Source organism: Marmota marmota, unplaced genomic scaffold (assembly GCF_001458135.2).
Source record: "Marmota marmota marmota unplaced genomic scaffold, marMar, whole genome shotgun sequence".
NCBI lineage: Eukaryota > Metazoa > Chordata > Mammalia > Rodentia > Sciuridae > Marmota > Marmota marmota.
Genome location: NW_025999977.1, coordinates 56,557,894 through 56,567,158, shown reverse-complemented (window position 1 = coordinate 56,567,158; position 9,265 = coordinate 56,557,894).

Here is a 9,265-nt window from a genome sequence, read left to right as displayed (position 1 = left end):
CGTTGCTGCCTGCGCAGGGCAGTTCCCGGAGGCGGCAGCCTCTACAGGGGACGTCCCTCTCAACCCTAATCCAGCCCTTAGGCTGGGGGCAAATCAGCACCGGAGCCGCGCCCGGACCTGGAGGTGACAGGCGGCCCCCAGCCCCCTCCCCCAACTCCTCCTTGGTTTCTTATGCCCAGCGTGTGGGGCTAGGCGTGCAGGGCCGAGCGTGGGGTTGGGGTCTTCATCTCATGAATCTGAAAAATAAAATCCATGGACACAAGAGTGAGAGCAAAGTAACAGGATTTATTAGAATAATAGAAAGGAGAACTTCTAAGTGGGGGGTGGGGGGGGGCAAAAGAAGGATAGGAAAGAGGGGCTACCGTCCAGGGGGTTATGTAGATGGATAGGTTTAAGGAAGCCAGCCCCCTGCCCAATCCCGGGCAAGGCCCTGAGTGTCAGGAGGTGTTCATGCAGCCATTAGTCCAATCAAAATATCAATCAGGCATTTTCCCTTCTTTGGAGAGACATGGAACTCTCCAGTCACATGGTCCTGATTTTAAAACAGCCCTTTTGTAATTTCCTTAGCAAACATCTGCAGGTGCCCTTTGTGCTCTCCTGCCCTGGAAGCTGCCCAGGGGCCCATCTCCCTGTCCTCCCGGGCTTATCTCTTCCCACTGACGTCATTCTCTCTCTCTGGAATTTGGGCAATGACTGCTCTCACGTGCTTCAGGCTGAAGAGGGATGTTGAAAGGGGAGCGTCAGTCAGGGTCCCGCTACAGAGGCCTCTCTAATGGGTCCCTGTGAAGTCAGGTGGTACTTCCATGGTGGGTAGCATCTCCATGACCATCTGGAACTTAATAGAATCTGCAGCTTAATACACTCTGCATCAGGGCAGTACAGGGGTCCATGGCAGCAGTTGGCAGGTGACTGGACATAGGGTAAGGATCGGGCTGGAACAACAATAAAAAGATGGCAAAGTATTATTTTCTGTAAACAATTAGTGTTACAGCCAGTCTCTGAAGACCATGAAGATAGTAACTTGTTAGAGTCTAAGGTGTGGCCTGTAGTGTCCTTTATACTTGTGAGTGGAGGCCATTTAAGGCTTCAGAAATATCAGCAAAGTTGCTAAAAACACATGTCCAACTTTTAACTTTAATAATGGCCCAGGTTTCCCCTGGAGCTGTGGAAGGCCATTGGATTTTTATAAAGTAGTTTTCTCCTTGGCCTTACCTCTGTGTCAGCAGAAGGGTCCTGTTAGCTGTGCAACTTAGGACTCTCTTGGTAAAGTCAGCTAGGGCTTTCGTGTGCCACATTACATCTTTTAGACCAACCCAGAGCTAAATAACCATGCCAGTGAAAACCAAATTGAGCTTACCTACCTAGGAGGTTAGGGACGTTCATAGGTCTCAGACTGACTTACAACTAGCAGTTATCAGACACTCTGATGTAAGACCCTCTCTTTATAGCTTCCCAGTTTCACTTACTCTTGGGAGGACTGACACAAGTGTACATCCCCAGTTACATTCAAAAGCTATTGCCTTTCTAAGTGTCCCTGTCTGACTGTATTTTGGTTACACTTTCCTGCCAGGTGTTCAAGACCAAGTTGGTAAAGAATTTGACTGCTCTTATCTTCCATTAAAAGTCAGGGACCACTCTAAGAAAGGTCTCCTCTATCATTCATGCATCTGCCAGGATGGATCAGGTCTCGCTGCCCACATGGGGCTTCCCTCAGAAGCATCAATGACTTTTCCCTTTCCAGTGACCCTCCTCTTTGCAGAATGTGCACTGGGTGGCTTCCTGTTTTCTAGGTTTCTCCACAATCCCCCTGATCTGGAGGCCGAGTGACTCACTAGAGTCCTTAGAGACGTCCCATTATTCCCTGAGTTTCAGCTGACCTTAGAGGGCAAGGTCAAAATATTGGCTGCTTTTTCTCAGCCCTTGATTTTGTCTCCAGGTTTGGGTTTTCAACATCCAGTAGGTTGGGTTCACCATTTTGAAGTAGGAATACTGAGTTTTAACTTTAATGTCTATAATTTTACAGCTACCTTTTTAATTACTTTGGGTCAGTATTAGTAGTAAAGGTCAGCATTATGTACTATCTCTCCTATGGTTGATGGTTTATAGTCTTAAGTTAGCTCAGGTGGTTATGTTAGAAATAGTAATTTTATAAAATACTAATAGGCAACACTTACAAAGATGTATGAGGATTTAGTTTGTACAATACCTTTGAATCAAGATACATAGCTTCAATTATATCACTAAAGTATATTTAATGTCTATTTAACCTCTGCAAAGATTTATTAATTTTTAAACTCATAACATAGAAAATCCTTTACAAACTTTGTTATTTTTATAACTTTCTTACAACCTTAAATACATTTTAAAATTCACCTAAACCTTTCATTAGTTTTGTATTATATCCCTTGTTTATTTTGAGATCACAGTAATCTTTATAATCAAAATCTGTCTTTTGAACATAACTTTAAATGAGCTTAATTCTGGCCTACTTTGGAGGCATCCTAACATAGAGTAAAGTGAGAGGCAGAGCCTTAACTCAGATGAGGTATCAGAAATAGACTATTATCTGATGTTAAATGCATCTCATTTATATGACAATGAAACATTTACATAGTTTCAACAAACAGATGTAAGCTAGGTTTTTTAACCCTGGCAGTGTGTCCCTTTATGTCAGATATAAAGTATAAAAGAGAACCTTCATTGGTTACCATACCTGGATTAAACATAAGTAGCTTTCATTTTATAAGCTTTTATGTAACACTTAGACAAAGCTCAGAAAAACATTTCTTTTTTTCATTTGTATACATATCTATCTCTAGTCACACAAATTTAGGGTGTCAACTCTATTGTAATATTCTAAGATAACAGTTGGTTTATTTAAATAGAGCTATAAAACAATCATTGAAAAAAAAAAAACTTTGAAATCAGTATGAACCCTAATTTCGTTAGGGCTTAATTTTCTTAAATAATAAAAACTAAGAGACACAGAAGTTATCTTGATAACAAAATTATCTTGAAGTTATCTTGAAACAAGTCCAGATCAATGTTTTAAGAAAATCTTATAAATTTTGAGCATACTTAGATGTTTATATTGGTACATTCAAAGTTGACTTTTAGAAATCTCCTTAAGTAACTTTCCTTTTGTAACTTACCTAGACACTCTAGAACTTGTTTACATTCTTAGCTTTGTCCTGACTCCTTTTTATTTTGAACTTTAGAACAAAAAATATTACTTTACCATGCCAGGTACTTTCTCTTTTGAAAACATTTTTTCCTTATTAAGAAAATCCACTTTTGTCTCTGTAACTTCCTTATGTATTTTATCCTAGTTAACTTTTTAAATTTATAGTTTGAACAGTCCTTAAAAATTTATGAATGTGTATAAAGTTACATTTTTTAGTGACATGAAATACAATTTACTTTTCTTGTAGTTTGTTGTTGTTGTTTGTTTATCAAAACTAGCTTAGGTTTTTTTGTTCCTTGCATATACAGCAATACACATAAGTAGAATTTTAACCTTTAATTGTCTTGTTTTTAGTGAAGACCCAGAAACAAAGCCATCTTAAATTGACTTACCATTTATCAATGATTTATAAAAGCACATTTAATAAACCTAAACTATGTTGTCTTATGGAATGTAAGAAGAGAAGAGTACTTAAATTTAAATTTAGCATTTGATGCTTGAAAATTTTAACTTCATAAATTGGTCAAATATCTCTTTTAACAAACATTTATGAATATTAGTACCATTTATGTTAAATCTAATTCATTCATTCTAGTTGTTAACATTATGTCAACCATGAAAACTAATGAATCAGACAAATCAAATTAACATTTTAACTAAGTTATTGCTGTCCAAGAAAAATCCTTAAAAGCAATGGATGTTAAACATTTTATAGATACTAATGTTTTCTTAATTGGCTGACCACTTAAAAAAATGTGTACATTAGAAATTTTAAAGACATTTTGCTCTTATCTTTTTAAACAGTTTAAGTCACGTGACCTGAAAGGCATTTGGATTTTTTTTGTGAGCGCTCATTTATATTGTGGTACCAAAAACATGATACATATACACGAGCACACATGTAGACACAACATAGAATACACAGGTATACACACATATACATAAAAATCAACAAGAAGCAAAGATTTTATAGCCCTTTGCCACGCATTAGATTCTCACATGTAGAAAACAAACAAGTTACAGATGTTTAATTATACAGACTGTCAGATTTAACCCTTTAGAAATTAAAATAGAGTCAACAACAGATTCTTGGAATATGACTCAGATAAAGGGCAGCCCTGTACAGTTGGGGAGATTAGAGACAGATTCTGTCATCCAAGGCAAATGCTAAAATCCGAGGTCCAGGTGGCCACTCGTCCATCATGGGGCAAATTTATCCCAATGTTTCAAAATGCAAGCTAGTGGCATGTGCTATTTTTGAGGCCAAGGCTCTCACCTCAATGAAAAATGGGCACCTCTCCCAAGAAAGCTGTCTTTTTGGCTGTCATTCCAACCACTACCACTGTTTCTTTTTCCTGCTTAGTACTCATTAAAGGAGAAGGTCTGTTTTCTTTTCCAGCATGTTTGAGAGTTAACCCCTGAAAACCTGGCCTCTGAATAAAAACAACAAAACAGGACTAGAAACTCCGGTTGGACAAAACCAGACTAATTGGTGCAGGACCAAAGGTGACTTCACCAGAAAAAAATTGAGTTTAGAATATGAAAAGACTGAAAAAAATGGCATGGCCATAATTACTCTATTAAAGGAGCACAGGGCCATGCGTATCTGACCAGAGAGCACTTGGGGATCAGATTTTAGTCAGGCCAGATATTTAAAGAATTTGGAAGCCCATGAAATCTCAAAAAAAGATTTTAAAGAAAAAGAAACCTTGCACCTATGGGATCTTTTCTTTTTTTTCTGTGCTTAGCTGGACAGAAGAGAAAGTCATTTGGGAAGGAACTTATTGAAAGAGCTGAATCCCAGATTGCAAGAAAAGAGAGAACAGTCCTGTGTTCTATAGCAGCTTGGATTTAAAAGTGACTCTGTTCCCTTCTCTGATTTCAGAGTGATTCCGACAGTTATTCATTGGGGGTTACATTGTAGACAGGTATCAGGCAGGCAGCTAAGGAGAAAGGAAAGCTGCTGTTTTGAGCATGAGAGACAAAAAGTGTATCCACGGGGCACTTACAACCATTTTTCCTTTTGTAAAAGTGGCCTAGCTGTAAGATGGTGTTAAAATGTACGTTCTCCTTCAGAGGCATCCCCCCAACAGTGGTGGGTAGTCAGGCCAGGCTTGGGTGCAGAGAATTATCAGGTGTTTTTCTATTTGTGCATCTGTGTGTGTTTGAGGATCAAATTTATCCCAATGTTTCAAAATGCAAGCTAGTGACATGGGTTATTTTTTGAGGCCCAGGCTCTCACCTCAGTGAAAGATGGGCATCTCTCCCAAGAAAACTGTCTTTTTGGCTAAGGGACATCTCCCTAATTTGAGCCAGTAGCAGTCAGCAGTTCCTGCCCCTCTTACCGTGACCTGCAGGATTTAACCGCTGCCTTAGCATGGTCAGGACCTAGGATGAGACTCTGTCTCCAAGATGCCAGAGACTGCTGGGGTACCGGACTTAGGGCCTTACCATCCTCTCCTGTGTCATCCCTTGTCTCAGTTGTGATTAGAGTGCCCCTGGGTATTCTTTCCTCTTTCATGGGTGACCACGAAGAAGGTGCAAGCCTCCAGATTTATCCACCTTTACTTGTGTGACTTGTGAACCTGGGAGACCATGAAACCCTTAGATGACTTTCTTATCTTGTAATAAATCCTGGTCTGTCTCTGCTGAGCCTATTATTGGTCAAAAACTTTTTGGGGAAAAACTGGGCCTTGCTCAGAATGGAGGATACTAATTTCTTGATAACTTTTGATATGGGCGGGGCGGGTCATGTGAGCTATTGACAGATATGACAGGAAATGTAGATTTGGGGGATTTTTTTCATATTTCTTCCTGAGCATGGGCTTCTCCCAGTAGGACAGCAATCACAGCTAAGTTTAATCTACATTGTTGGCACAATTTTGGTTTTTCCCTTAGGGAAAATAAGGCTTGCACATAGGGAACCTTGGGCCACTCTCCTCCCTTTTTACAAAGCAAGCTAAACTGCAGGGTGGTATTAAAATTTATATTTTTCCCTGATGGCCATGATTCTCTATGGAGGTTTTGAATTGAGGCCATGCTTGACAGCAGAAGAAAATGATGTGCTTATTCTTGAGCATCTGTGGGTCAAACGTGTCCCAGGTTCCCAGTCTGTAGACTAGCAGTGAACCTAGTGTTACTGTGGAGATTGAAGCTCCCATCTGAACATGAGAAAACAGAACTCAGGTGCCCATGCCAGAGAATCTACTCACTCTCATGAGGGCATCTCCTTAATGGGCTTCTGTTGGTCAGCAATCCCACCTCTCTAACTCCCATGTCCTGATGGATTTATTGCTGCCTTACCTGAAAGGATGCATGGATAGGTCTTTGTTTGCCACATGCCAAAGACCCAGGGGCCTTTACTGGCCTCCTGACACTCTCAAATTTCCAATTGTGGTGCCCAATGATAAAAACAGCCTACAGTAGGGTGTACTCCTCTGCTTCACATGTCTGTGCCATCAGGGACCCTGGCTGGCATGGATCGTCGTCGTCCTGTTGAGCAAGATTCAAGAAGTCTGAGCAAGGCCAGAGTCATTAATGGTAAAGGTTTTACTAGGAAGAGCGGATTTATGACACCTCAGGTTGTGGGGGTCCCAGGAGGGCAGCAAGGCATGCTGACACTTTGGGGTGTTCCTTTGGGTCCTCATACTTACAGGATCATGGTATCATACTATGTTTCTCAATTTGAAGTAAGATGGAGGCCTATTAGTGCTCTGGGTGATCAGAAAGCAAATGATTTGGCTCCCTGAACTAGAAGAGATAAGTGGTAGTTTATTTTAATTAAGAGGGACAGACCTCTGGTCTTTTTCCTGCCGGGTGAGGGGAGGACAGGGAAAAAAAAAAATGCTTGTGAAAGATGAGAGGAGGGAATTTAAAGTGACGGAGCTGTGCTTGGTCATCTCCTACAGTGGGCCCCTGTTTAAGACGTGGGCACCATGGACAGACTTGGGGTTTGACTCCCAGAAAGCATTCAAAAGCCTGGAGGTCCCTGGAGACTTTATTTGGGCACTTGAGAGAAAGGGGGTGTGTGTGTGAGAGAGAGAGAGAGAGAGAGAGAGAGAAGAGAGAATCAGGGTTGGTTGGATGGAGAGAGCAGGGGGAGGAGCCTGCACCCCAGGGCATACATGGAGAAGAGGTGTTCCTACAGAGACGGGAGAGACTGGAGCTCACACTCTGGGGATTAACAGCTCATCTCTTTCCCAAGGACCTCAGATCAGACATGACTTCATCTCAGGATCCAAGGTTCTTTAGGTGAGGGGGCGACCATCATTGGGTAAAGTCAGAAACAGAAAGATTGTGGTTGAAATTTGGTTCCTCCGAAGGCCATCGGGTCAGACTTGGGACAAGAGACCTTCAGGAAGCATGGGGAGTCACCCCATTCAGTGTCTCAGACCTTCCTCTGTCCCCCGCACCAACTTCCTCCCACAGGAAAGAAACTGAAGCAAGTCGGGACCGACATTTCCAATGCCTGGGTGAAGTGGGATTGGCCTTGCCTGTTCAGCAAGACTGTCATCTGGGTCTTGGAGACCAGCAGCTCTGCTACTTGCTAAGTGACTGACAGATACCTGTTTTTTTGTGTGTGTCAGAGAGAGGATTACACATTTGAATAGAGCGTAGGGCTCCCTGAAAAGCCATTGTCCCATTTTACTCACCCTTTGTAGATACTAGAGGAGCCCCAAAGTATGGAGCATGGAGCATGGTGTTGGGTTCTTTGATTCATGAACTTGCTGAATAAATTCCACGGACACAAGTTTGAGAGTAAAGTGACAGGATTTATTAGAGTAATAGAAAGCAGAGCTCTCAAAGTGGAGGAGTCCCAAGAGAGATATCAAAGAGTGGCTACTATCTAGGGGTTTATATAGATGGATAGGTTTAAGGAAGCCAGCCCCCTGCCCAATCCCGGGCAAGGCACTGAGTGTCAGGAGGTGTTCATGCAGCCTTTAGTCCAATCAAAATACCAATCAGGCACTTTCCCTTCTTTGGAGAGACATGGAACTCTCCAGTCACATAGTCCTGATTTTAAAACAGCCCTTTTGTAAGTTTCTTAACAAATATCTGCAGGTGCCCTTTGTGCTCTCCTGCCCTGGAAGCTGCCCAGGGGCCCATCTCCCTGTCCTCCCAGGCTTATCTCTTCATCCTGACATCAGGGGATGCACACTAGAGACCGCGGCAGAGAGGCCTCCTCCCTGGGGAAGCTCCTCCCTGGCTCTTCACTGCCCGTGAGCACTGCAGACTCCTGACCTAGGCCTGACTTTGGAGACCCTGTGGATGCTCAGCCTCTTCCATTACTCTGAGCCCCCAAGCAGAGCATGCATCTCTACCCAGCAGTCCTGCGGAGAGGTTTTTTCTCTACCCCAACAGTGAGTGCACCTCACGTGCTTGCTTTGGAATTCTCTGCCCCTTTAGCTGACTTGAAAACCGGAATGTTGCCCAGATTGTCACTCAGATTGACACCTCAGCATTGCTTTTGGTACACCAAATTAAAGTTTCCTGCATTAAGGTAAGTGAAGCCTACATCAAAATGCACAGATTTAAAAAAAGAAGAAGAAGATGAAGAAGAAGAAATAGATGAAAAAATCTTTAATTTCTCAAAGGAAAATCTCAAAAATTTAGAATTGAGACAAAGAGAAAATATTAGATGAACTAAAAACAATCAAATTCCCTAATTTCTTAGCTGAGATTCTTAATTTTCTGAATTCATGTCTCTATCAAATTGGATCAACACCTGGGATATGTTTTATGCTGAAAAAACGTTTCTTTTGACCCAATCTAAGATCTTGTAGTAGTGTGGTTGATGTGTGAGTGAGTAGGCTAAGAACAATGAGGAGTGGAGGGTGGAGGAAGCTCTCTGAGAAGTGTTGTTCTTGCTTCTGAGCAAGATGTTTTTTGCACACAGTGTGCAGTGACGTTTTCATCTGTGATAAGGCCTGAAACCAGGGTCTTCCTGCAAGCCTAGTTGCAAGGTCTTCCCACAGGCTGGCTGGGCCATTCCCAGCCAGGCCCCTCTTAGCACATTGGTATACTGCGGCTGCCATACGGAGACCCAGATGGGGCTCCTAGACCAAGAGAAAGTTTCTTTCC